Source organism: Macadamia integrifolia, chromosome 10 (assembly GCF_013358625.1).
Source record: "Macadamia integrifolia cultivar HAES 741 chromosome 10, SCU_Mint_v3, whole genome shotgun sequence".
Taxonomy (NCBI): Eukaryota; Viridiplantae; Streptophyta; class Magnoliopsida; order Proteales; family Proteaceae; genus Macadamia; species Macadamia integrifolia.
Window position 1 is genome coordinate 956740 of NC_056566.1, and position 11850 is coordinate 968589.

The 11850-nt window shown below is 39.2% G+C and overlaps 1 protein-coding gene across 2 annotated transcripts in view; it reads left to right on the forward strand.

The window, feature by feature from the left end:
• The first annotated feature begins 9530 nt into the window (after positions 1–9530).
• LOC122091890 overlaps positions 9531–11850 on the forward strand; it is a 17651-nt gene continuing 15331 nt past the window's right edge. Inside the window, exons 1-3 of one of the 2 annotated variants that reach the window (XM_042662123.1) lie at positions 9531–10502; positions 10924–11015; positions 11119–11748. The gene's annotated coding sequence lies outside the window, so the exon portion shown is untranslated. The remainder of the gene's footprint in view (positions 10503–10923; positions 11016–11118; positions 11749–11850) is intronic. The other variant, XM_042662122.1, reaches the window with a different exon arrangement.

Below are 11850 nucleotides of genomic sequence, written 5' to 3' on the forward strand. Positions count from 1 at the left end.
GATTACTACCATGGAACACCTTTTTCCATTACTAAAAAAAAAAAAAAAAAAATGTCCACAATAACAAAGGTCAAAACCACGTAAAAGCCTAGCTGTTGCGTAGAAGATTTTTTGAAGTTATCAAGCCATCATCAAGAGCAGTTTTGCATGGAGAATATTCTTGGAAGATTGCTATTTCATTGAGTTTCTATTCTGATAAGTTTCTATCATAGTTGTCATGGCGTCTAGGAAACCCAGGGCGTTGAAGGGTCCAGACACAAGGCATTTAAGGCAACCAAGGCACCTGGACACCTAGGCAACACCTCTGAGGCTTTGACAACTATGGCTTCTATTCTATTTTCCTTGGCCAGCATGTAGTTGTCTTTGATAGAGATTCTATTTTGTATTACATCTTTATTTTGGTAACTCTCCTATAGTCATGGAGGCTTTACTCATTATAAACTCGCCTTAGCTAGAATCTGTGTGGAAGTTTTAGTAGAAAAGCTTCCTCTAACATATGTCACCATCATGAATGACAATGGATTTCAATTCCAACAAGCTGTCCATTATGAATGGGATCTCACAATGTCTGGTTTGGAAAACCTTTGGAAGCTAGCGGTACTGCTATTTAGTCCTACAATGAAGTTCCTCTCCTTGATGTTGCTGGTTCTGCGAGTGATCCCTTGGTTTCGGCTCCTTCCACCTTAACTACGGCTCCTCTGATGTTGCCACCTCATTATCTACGAGGTTTCATCTTTTGTTCGTGGTGGCGAAGTCATCTACCCCCTAACTTTATCTCTGCCCTTATCCCTCACAATCTCAGTTGTGGCGAGAGATGGATCCGGAGAAGACACTAGCGCAACTTTCGAGAGCCTTACAAGCCTAATGAAGATTCCTCTGTTGATGCAAGAATTTTTAGGTAAAACTAAAACCGAACCGTTTAAAGCCCCTTCGAATAAGAAATTAAAAGCCCCAAGAAACTGTCTAAAACCATTTAAATTGAAATCATTCATAAATGATTTCAATTTCAAATATTGAAATATTTTTTAAAATGATTCAGTTTTGGTTTACCTAAAATAGTTAAGTTTACATTAAACAACTATTAAAAGAAAACATATAATAATAAGAGGAAATATCACTCCCCTACCCTGTACTTCGCCGTAATAACACTTTCATCCTAGGTATTTTGAGAAATACCACTCCCCTCCCCCAAGTCTAAAAGATTCTATCAATCGTTTCGGTCTGTGAGAAAGAGCTGTTAAGTGATGACATTATCCTTACTCTATGCTTCATAATAGCCAAATTGCCCTTATATGACGTGAAATACCAAGTTTAACCTCATAAAAGGACTAAGGGAGCTAAGTGCATACATAGTTCATCATTTCATCTTCTTCATTAGGTTCGATTAATTTGAACCCTATAACCCTCACCTTTGTGTTGCCCACCATTCGATTTGAATTCAGTAATTACTAATTCCTCCATCGAAGAGGGATAGAGAACACTATCGCTTTGGCCGGGGCTTGCCGTGAGTGAGTGAGAAGAAGAAAAGAAAAAGAAAAATGGGGAGAGAGATCCAAAGATGAAAGGTGGTTGAAAGATGGTGAACAAAGGGAGCTTGACAACAATAAGGACTCATTCAAGGCGGTCGACTCCAAAGAAGGGAAGGCTGAAGGATGGAATAGTCATAGGATTGGCTCATTCTTTCGCTCCCCTCTTTTCTTACAGGCAATTAAAGTCAAAAGTTATTAGATTGGAAAATATGAATTTTTTAGATTATTAAACTCAAAAGTTACTAGAGTAATGGAGAAAGTTGGATATTAAAGTAATGAGAGTTGAGATGACTTGTCTCCATAATAGTATAAAAGATTGAAGAATGATAAAGAAAATGTCAGTAGAGTCTTGATGATTCTAGAATAGGTTAGACTTATGTAGGCCTTGATTATTCACCTGGTAGAATAGTCTAGTAGGGTCTATATTGTATCTAGAATTGTTGAGTCAATCATGTAGTAAGGTTGGTTCCGTTATAGAGGCGATACACGAAAGGCTATAAATAGCCTAACTCACTTATATGTTTGTATCAAGTGAAATTGATCAAGTGAAGTTGATCAAGTCGATCAAGCTATGTAAGGCAAAGATAAATTTTAGGATGTAACGATGTTGAAACACCAACACCATGAGTGTACTATTTGAGTTTGTTGTAACTGAGAGAGATGTTTTAGTATTGCTATTTTTCATATTTTTATATTAGCCCATTGCATTCAACAAAAGATATTAGAGCTTCGGGTATACACAAGTGGTATCAGAGCTTCAAGTATCAATAAATATGAAAATAATCATATCCTCCTCTATAGAATTTTTTTTTCTCTCTCTAGAAATTTCTCTCTTTCTCCCTCTCTCCCTCACTCTCCAGATTTCCACCACCAATCTAGAGACCTCTCTGTAATCGACCTACAACCCCTATATAAAGGGACTTGGTATCTCAAATGAATGCAAGTCCCAAGTTTAAGTGCAAGTATGTCCAAAGTGCAAAGTGCAAAGTGCAAGGTGCAAGGTGCAAGTGTATAGTGTAATGTGTAATGATATATGTGAGGTGAAAGTGTGAGATATAATGAACTGGATGAGTGGATGAATAGTGAGTAATAAGTGTGATGTTATCATCAATAAGTGTGTGTGAGGAAATGTTAGTGTGTATATAAATGTATTATATGTGGGTATATACAAATTGTGTATTGTGAGCTTCCTTCTTACAAAAAAATCTAATTCTCTTACCTTCGCTTCAACAAGTGGTATTAGAGTAGACGGTTAAAGATGGTACTATGAGGAGGTTCTACCAGTACATAGTCAGGGATTGTGAAATTGGTTGGTCGAGGACAAGGCTTACTAGTTCGGCTAACGGTATCAAGAAGCTTAACAACAACAACTGGAGGATTTATGGGATATTGATGGCGGTAACAACACCACACCACCTACAAACGTTGAAGAGTTGAAGAGATGGAAGACAAAACTGATAAGGTAATGTATATCTTGCAGTACTGTTCGCACAGACGAATGATGCTAAGCTTCAATGGCTGGAGAATGAGCTTCTATCACTCTCACAATAGAACATGACAGTTAGTCAATATTTTACAAAAGTTAAGTCTCTTTGTGAAAAAATTATAAAATTAGATCCTCAAAATGCATCTCAGATACTCGGATGAGGAGAATAATTATTCATGGGATACATGCATATAGCCAGAATACAATGGTATTATCACGACAACCCTTGGATGGGAAAGAGAACCAACTCTAACAGAGTTGAAAAATATATTACCCAATCAAGTGGCTTTAGACAAACAAATATATCTACAATCTCAATAAAGGGGGAAGAAAGGGCCCTCTTTAGAAAAAAAAAAAAAAAACAGATGGTTCAAAGATAAAGAAAGGATTCGTGCAACATTTGAAACAGACGGTGGTAGACTAAGAAGAAACAAGAAGACTGAAAAAAGAGACCAAAAGGGAAGAGGCTCTCAACGAGGGGGAGCTCAAAGAGATCGAGATACAGAAGACTAAGACAAGAAATTCCGTCAAAGAAATTATCAATGCTACAATTATGGCAAAAGATGTCACTTTGCTAGTGATTGTCGATCCAAGCGAGTAGAAGGTAATGCTGCAACCTCAACCTATGTCGAGATCAATAGTGAGGATGAATAGAATTTTCAAATTTCACTCGCAATGGAAGAACATGAAGAGCTTACAACCTCATGTATCATCGAGCTAGAGCCAAAGCCAAACGAGGAGCAACGCTCATCACGGTGAGTGATCATTTAATTAAGGGTAATTTGCAGTGCCACCCCCTAGAGAATGCCACTATTATAAGAACACCCCCTCTGTAATACCAAATTAGACTCAGACCCCCTGCCATCAGTCACTTAACAGTGAGGAATTAAAATGACCTTTATATACACTATTCACTAACCAACTGAGCAACTCACCGTTTTGAATTCAAAGCTCAGCAACACCAACGAAAAAATTCCCTGTTTTCCACAGTTTTGATTTTCAGAACCCCATAGCCATACTTGGGTTGTCTCCTTTCCCCCCTCTCTCTATCCTTTTTTCGGTGATTGCTATAGAATCGCATGAGAGCATCTCCAAGGAATTCGAAGTTGCGGAGAAGCTCCTCCTCCCCGATCAGAGAGGAAGTTGGAAAAGCATTAACAAAGCCACTGTTATCGTGATTGGGTAGATATCTCTCAACTCTTATACGATTCTTTCGCAATTTTCGTGGGCTTCGATCAAATTCAGATCTGCTTCGTTCCAATTGAGTTTGGTCTTTGTCTTTCTCTATTTCAATCAACTACATCTTAGAGTAGAGGAGGTTAGTGAGAGGAACCGGAGTCAGCGGCGGTGTTGTACTTAATGGTGATGGCGCTGAGCACGATTAGGTGGGGGATTAGAGCCGTTAAGGATCAGACAAGTATTGGAATAGCAAAGGTTGCAAGTAGTACGGCATCGGAATTGGAGGTTGCCATTGTGAAGGCCACAAGCCACGATGACGATCCGATTGATGAGAAGTATACCATGGACTTAAGGTATTGATTCTTGTTCATCGGCTATTAGCTGATGGAGATCCTGTGTTTCAATGGGAGATACTTTACGCCACCTGACGAGGGGCTCGCCTTCTTAATATGTTTGATTTTCTCGATGAGGCTTATTCTCATTCATGGGATTACTATGCTTTTGTTCGGACTTACTCTTTGTATCTCGATCAGTGTCTCGAGTGTATAATGTATGAGCGGAAACAGAGAGGAAGCGGAAGAGAAGATGATCGGATTGGGCAACGAGAGGATAGATTGAGGTCTCCATCGTCACAGTATGATTATTCTTATGAAATCTTATTATTCACATTTAATAAGGGAATTTTGGTATTTAAAAAAGAAAATAGTAGTTGACATCAGCATATAAGGTATATTCCGTAACAACGACTGACGGTAGGGGGTCTGAGTCTACTTTGGTATTACAAAGGGGGTGTTCTTATAATAGTGACATTCTATAAGGGGTGAAGTTGTAAATTATCCTTTAATTAATTATGAAGATGATTGGATTTTAGTTACTCCAATTACATGACTGGAGACGAGGAGAAGCTGACAGACACGTCCAAACACATAAAAGGACGAGTGGTCATCATTGCAAATAATTCGAGACTGCCAATCACCCATGTTGGCAAGACGACGATAGTACCTCGATTAAGCCCAAATTAGGTACAATTAGAGAACATGTTCATGTGCCAGGAATGAAGAAGAATCTGTTGTCAGTGTCATAGCTTACAGCTTCTGGGAATTATGTGGTGTTCATCCCAGTTGCAATAAAGATGTACCAGAATCTCAAGGCTACGGCCTACGGGAACACCAATCAATGAAAGACCACGCCTAGAGTTTGTATACGTATCGTTAGCACAAATGACATATGTAGACAAGGCAAGGAAGAACGAGACAACTGACATGTGGTATGCATGGCTCAGACATTTAAGTTATCATCAACTGAAGGTTATGATAAAAAAGACGATGCTCAAAGGCCTTCCCCAGTCAGACATCTAAGAAGACGTAGTATGTGTCAGATATCAGTATGGGAAATCACATCAACTACCGTACAAAAGCCAAAGTGCCTCCCGAGCTGGTTCACTCAAATGTATTCAGGTGAGTAAAGAACCCATCCATCAGTGACTTTAAGTATATGATAACCTTCATCGAAGATTTCTCACGATACATCTGGATTGATTTTCTTAAAGAAAAATCAGATGCATTCATTAAATTTAAAGAGTCTAAGAAAAAGTGAAAAAAGAAGTGGATCATAAAATAAGGTGCCTACGTACGGATGATGGGGGAGAGTATACATCCAAGGAGTTCTTAGAGCATCCTCAAGATTGAAAAATATGCCATCAGTTCTCTTGTCTTAGCATGCCACAACAGAATGGAGTTGCTAAAAGGAAGAATCAATACTTGGTGGAAATATGTAGAAGCATGCTGCATGCCAAGAACGTGCCACCTTAGTTTTGGGACGAGTGCATGAAAATTGCAACCCACATAATCAATAGGCTACCTCAAGCAAAGCTTGGTTTTGTCTCACCTTTCGAGACGTTATGGAGCATCAAGCCCACTATGAGCCATTTTTCGGGTATTCGGTTGTATATGCTAGTATTTGTACTGGATCATATATGAAGTAAGTTTGACAAGAAAGCAATATGTTGCATATTTATAGGCTATGATAGCCAGAGAAAGGGATGGAAGTGTTGTGACCCTACAACCGGTTGATTTTATACTTCGAGAAATGTGGTCTTCGATGAGGCATCTTCATGGTGGCTGGTGCAAGTAGTATTGCTACCAGATACAAAATAAATTGAGAAAAAGCCACAAGCAATGATTGAACAACTTGAGCTTGATAAGGTACAAGAAGATAAACCTCTTGAGGAACATGTAAAAGCCAGACCTAAGTCACCTGAAAGAGCGAAGAGTCCTTGGCACATGAAAGTGTAGAGAAAGACGCTTGAAGAGGAAAGACCAAGTCAACATGAAGAGTTTGAAGAGGAAAGAGATCATCAACCAATGTTACGCAGATCTACCAAATAGAGAAGGCCAAACCCCATGCAAATGCAGTGCTAACAGAGGTTGACATAAAAGAGCCAATCACATGTGAGGAAGCATCGCGTAGCTTAAAATGGAGAGAAGCTTGACGTGACAAATCAGGTTTGAGGAGGAATGTGGTGAAAATCCAATTCAAGAACTTCTACAATGAAGATCGCATAAAATATCTAAAAAAATACATTAAGGGGGAGTGTTGGAAGTAATGAATTTTTCAGATTATTAAACTCAAAAGTTACCAGAGTAATGGAGAAAGTTGGAGATAAAAAAATAATGAGAGTTGAAATGATTTGTCTCCATAATAGTACAGAAAATTGAAGAATGATGAAGAAAATGTTGGTAGATTCATGATGATTCTAGAATAAGTTAGACTTATGTAGGCCTTGGTTATTCACCTAGTAGAATAGTCTATGTTGTATTTAGAATTGTTGAATTGATCGAAAAATAAGGTCAATTCCATTATAGAGGCGGTACATAAAAGGCTGTAAATAATCTAACTCACTGATTTGTTTGTGTCAAGTTAATCAAACCATGGAAGGCAAAGAGAAAAGTTAGGATGAAATGATGTCGAAACACCAACACCAAAATGTACTATTTGAGTTTATTGTAATTGAGTGAGATGTTTTAGTATTACTTTTTTTTTTCCAATATCATTATTTTATACCGGCTCGTCGCGTTCAACAAGAGATATTAGAACTTCGGGTATCAACAGTTCAACACCTCATGTTTATATTTAAGGATGATACATATAAAAATTAAGAATGAAGTAGGAACAATAGAACCTGTGGTTAGAGCTTCAACGTACAGAGACACAGACACAGAAGAACATAACTTTACAAATCAATAGAGCCCCTGAAAATCTCATAAGTGTAGTGAGAAAAACAGATCGATTTCTTTAATGTAATAGAACGGAATTGGTGGAATAAGTATATAAGTTGATACAGAAATGAGGTCTATTCCACAAACTTATGACAACTCTAGTTCATGCTCATAGAATTGCCAGTTCAGAAAGAAGCTTAAGCACTCTGTTTTCCTGAAAATATGAAGAAAAAGAAAGGGGAGAATCAATAGAATTGATTTTCTTTTTTCAACAAGGGAAGTCTGTTCAGAGAGAGAGAGAAGAATGGAATCAGAATCCGAGTTCAATTCAATGCTGGAAAGGATTTTAGGGTTTCGGGTTAACCTGACCCAGCGAAGAAGATGAAATGCTGGATTGTGTATGAAGTCAGGTCCTTCAATCCTCTTCGGAGTTTAAACTCGGTATTTCACATCATATAAGGATAATGTGGGTATTATAAAGCATAAAGTAAGTATGATATCATCATTTAACAATTTTTTCTCAGAGATGTGGACGATTGATAGAAACCTTTAGATTGGAGGAGAGTGATATTTCTCACAATACCTAGGACGAAAATACTATCACTTCCAGCAAAGTACAAGGGAGGAGAGTGATTGTTCAATTCAATGTTAAGTTTGCATCCATTTCAAATAAAAAATTTAAAGGTAAATGAACGCCTTTAAATAAAAAATTAGAAGCTCTAAGAGGCTGTTTAAAACTATATAAACGATTTTGATTTCAATATTTGAAACCTTTTGTTAAATTATTCGATTTTAATTTTACCTAAAAATTCTTGTATCGAATCAAACAGAACTGTTTACACTAAAACCAAACCAATTAACACCCTTACCAACACATGATCGCACATCCTCAGATCCTCCCAGTCATCGAATGCCAGGTTGGACACCCAACATGAAGGAAAGGATCTTTTTTCCCCTTCTGCCCTGCCTTCAATCTCCCCCTATCTTGTCTATCTCCCCCTCTTGTGACTGGTTTCGGATGGGTAGTGGGCTTGCCTTCGATAGGACGACAAATCCAGAGCTAGGGACATACAGGCATGGTTTGAATCAACTCGGCTCGAATCAATCGAATTGTATTGGTATCAGTCCTATCCGATTTTGATTCTTAGTCAATAGCGTGTAACATATTGCTGGATCAGCACGGTATGGATGAAGGGTAATAAGGTAAAAACATCATTTTTTTTTTTTGACAATTAAGAATATTTCTACCCCTCCCAAACTCTGGATCCGAATCCGGATCCTCTCTATAGAGGCCATTGCCCATAGAAGCCTATCTACACGACACATGGATGAAACAATCCAACAGTTAAGAATTGAAGCTCTAATTTTTCTTAAAAAAAAAAAAAAACCCCACACAGGCATTCGACCCAAACCCACACCCTACATCGACTTAACTCACTTAGAATCTAGCCAGTCTTTGCTGTAGAATGGAATCGCCGCACTATTTGTGGAATCGACCAAATCCACGGAGCTTATCTTGCTCGTACCTTCTACCCAACATTAGAGTGTAGAATTGGAACCGTCGGAGCCTCTGTTGAATCGACCAAATCCAATTTTCTCGAATCGTTTTTCAAATTCTCCAATTCTTTCAATTTATTCACTGATCTAGTTATCTGAATTTCCATGGGCAAAGAAACATATACCTAACCACGGGAAGATTTAGCATCAATGGAAACTAAATCAAGTCAATATCTAAATGAAGAAATATCAATCTTCGAAAACAGCATTTCGTTTTCGCAGATCTCATTAAATCTGAAAACTAGTGTTTTAGTCATTCACTTTTTTCTTCACAAACTTTGGGCCAAATGCGACGACTTTCATGGTACTGGTAAGGCTAAGGTCGACGTGTGTCATGGGATATCAACAGCGGCAGGGAAGGCAAAAAGGAGGTAAGATTGTTAGATGGATTTGATCCATGTGAAGTGTCTGGTTTGGGATGAATGGGGTTAACTGGGTAAAGAAATTGAAACTTTTTTTTCTTTCGTTGGATTTGTTTCCTCCACATGTTGCATAGGTAGGTCTCTATGGCCACTATCTCCTCTATGGAGAGAATCTGAATCCCCCAAATCCTACAGTCGCATGATACGAGCCGACTCAGTTTGGTATGGGATTGGTATCGGCCGAATCCGATCCCGAGAGCGATTCCTATATCACCTGAAGAATGGAAGAAAGCATATCCAGATTCAAATTTCACTGTAGCGCGAGAGACACACAAGCACAAGAGGCAGGATCCGTTCAAGAAAGCATGTGGAAGTTAGAGATTAGGTTCGAACGAAGATTTTTTCTGGGTCTTTTTCATCTTTTTTCCGTTTCTCATTCTCATAAGAAAGGTTCCGTTGAGCGAAGAAGAAGCAGATATTCTAATGGACTGAAGGGGAATGTGGATGAGATTGCCTTCTCTGAAGTGCTCTTGATTCGCCCTTCGATAATCCTTTTGGCGCTTAATGTCGCTGAGAATGAGTTTCTCTTCTCTAATTGTATTAAAACTGAAGAATTTCTCTGCTTTGCAAGGCGAGTACACTCAATTGCAGTTTCAGAACTCTACTGTTATATCAAAACAGCAACAAGAGCGGCAGAATCAAGAACAACTAAAGACCCATGAAGGTGGAGAGGGAAGAGGGAACCCAGCAGCTGCTGCTCCACTTCTTCTATGAGTGGCCACCAAAGAACAGTGACTGCTATACAACCTAGCTCTCGATTTCAATGCCCATGCCGTCTCTTGACCTCCTTGTCTAATTTCCAAACCTAAAAGGGAGCGGAAGATGCAAAGAGAGGGAGAGGAGAGGAGGAATAGAGTGGCAGAGGGAGATGCAGATAGGGGAGACAGAAGGGGGGAGAGAGAGGGGGAAAGTGCAACGGCGGTGCCGCTGCGGGCTGCGGCTAGAGACGCCGCAGCGGGTGCAGCGGAGGTGGAGAGAGATACAGTGGCAACAAATTGAACGGTTATCTTTTCTCTTCCATCCAATGACTCAATATGGCTAGTGGGAGAGTGTGGGTGATTCCATCCGACCCTGGCGGCTCACGATCCTTTTTCCCGGATAAGACAATTACGTAAGTTTTTCTGTGTCAGCAGCTCTCCTGTTCCCGCCTTTGCTCAAACAAAAGCTCTATTCTTTGCTTCGCTTTGTAGTTAAGAAATACTTCCAACTTTTCCGCTTTATTGGATTTCTTTCTTTGTCTCGGTGGAAGAGAAAATGAACAATCTGTCCTGTTCGCATTTCCTAAACTGTCATTCCTCTGGAAGGTGGAAGGTGAATTCACCCATCAGGGAATTCTTCTGATATGCTCGTTTATTTTGCACTTAGCAGTTTTATTAGCAATATTGTCTCTTCCCCCTCGATATTTCTTCTGGGTCTTGTTAGTTCTTATCAAATTATAAGCTTTTGTTGTCACAGAATCATCACAATAATTGGGTTCTTTTCTTTTAGTAGTTCTTTCACGTTTGGTTCTTTTGTATAATTATTGGTTTCAGCTTGCGCCCCTGGTTTTCTGAACCCCCCAAAGCAAGAAACCAATGTAGATGGAGTCCAAGAGGCCTCGCGGGAGGGTTCCACTTGAGCTGCAGTACAGTACTATAGATGTTGTTTCTTTTAAAGTTTTGTGATGGAGTTATTCTATGTTCTAGCAATACTGTTTTTGCTGAAGGGTGAATCTTGTTTCATTTCAGGGGTTGGTCAGTATACATTAACAAAAAATTTTCTGTTAAGATCAATCCTTCTGTGGGTGGTGAACAGTTTCCCTCCTCTCTCTCTTTCTCTGTCTTTCTGTGGTTTGTTTACTAAACAGCTCTGATTTTGAGTATGTAGTAAGTGACGTGAATTTTGATCTGCTACAATTTTTTTGGATACCTTGGAGGAGTTAAGTAATTCAAAAGAATGGAAAAAAGACAAAAGTGGGCAAGCCTATGGCGAAACGGTTAAGTTTCACCAATGCAGCATGTTGGTCATAGGTTTAGAACTTGGAAACAGCCTCTTCTGCGAAGCAAGGGATAAGACTGTGTACATTTGGCCTTCCCAGACCCTGCAATAGCGGGAGCTTCGTGCACTGGGTTGCTCTTTTTTTTCCCCCCTTAAATTTAGGTCCATATCTTCCTTAACCTTCCAAAAGAATGTGACTTATCACCATGTTTGGAGGAAATATAATTGAAAGGAACCCTTGGTCTCACACGCCTTAGTTTAGGGTTAAAAATGAAAGCCTTGGCAGCGGCGATCATCTCCATCGATTCCGGCTCCGACAACATTTTTCCGGCTACCATGGCTCCAGCGATTCCTCCTCCGGCTACTCCAGCTCCAGCAAGGTAAGTAAAATAGTGTAAAAGACTTCTTCTTCTTCTTCTTCTTCTTCTTCTTCTTCTTCTCTCTTCCGTTCTCTGTTTCTTCAGTTTTTTTTTTTTTTTACA